At 35.4% G+C, this 625-nt stretch overlaps 1 non-coding gene across 1 annotated transcript; it reads right to left on the bottom strand.

Annotated features, from left to right (window-relative positions):
* Window positions 1-318: 318 nt before the first annotated feature.
* TRNAA-AGC (transfer RNA alanine (anticodon AGC)) lies at window positions 319-391 on the bottom strand. Its single transcript has one exon. It is a non-coding gene; the product is annotated as a tRNA-Ala (tRNA).
* Window positions 392-625: the final 234 nt, after the last annotated feature.

The following is a 625-nucleotide window of genomic DNA, read 5'->3' as shown; positions in this document are numbered from 1 at the left end:
TCTCTTCAAAAATCTAATTTTTTTGAGGAAAGCAGTGAATCCTTTTCCCTTCAAACTTTGCCGAAGTAATTAATCGTTTCGCGATCTAACTTTAGGCTGACTGTCATTTTATCCCTCATATCTCATGCAACGCCTATTTTGTACTTTAGTTATCAATCTCCCCTCTATATACCTATTGTTTTTTGTCTTATGATATTTAAAAAAAATTCACCAATGTTTACCCATGATTTAGTAATATGTTATGCAAAACTGTGGTTTTAAATTCATTCAAAACTGTGTAAATAAACAAGTTTTGAAGGAAAAGTAGAGGAGTAAAAATGGAGATGCGGGGTATCGATCCCCGTACCTCTCGCATGCTAAGCGAGCGCTCTACCATCTGAGCTACATCCCCTGTTAACATTCTTTCTCTTCGATTTTTTATAATATTTTACTAATTGTAGGATTTGCACCAGGTATCCCGCTCTAGTGCCCTTCCTAACGCTCAGACCTTTGAAGTAAACACTCAGTAACGATAAGTTATTAACAAGTATATACATAAAATGCTTAACGCTTGTTGCGTGTGCAATTCGAAAAATGTAGCTATGTACATTCTGGAGGAAGTGCTTTATATTCATTAGAAACAGAG

Source organism: Nicotiana tabacum, chromosome 13, assembly GCF_000715075.1.
Source record: "Nicotiana tabacum cultivar K326 chromosome 13, ASM71507v2, whole genome shotgun sequence".
In the NCBI taxonomy this organism is placed as follows: domain Eukaryota; kingdom Viridiplantae; phylum Streptophyta; class Magnoliopsida; order Solanales; family Solanaceae; genus Nicotiana; species Nicotiana tabacum.
This window is presented reverse-complemented; position numbering and strand designations above follow the sequence as displayed.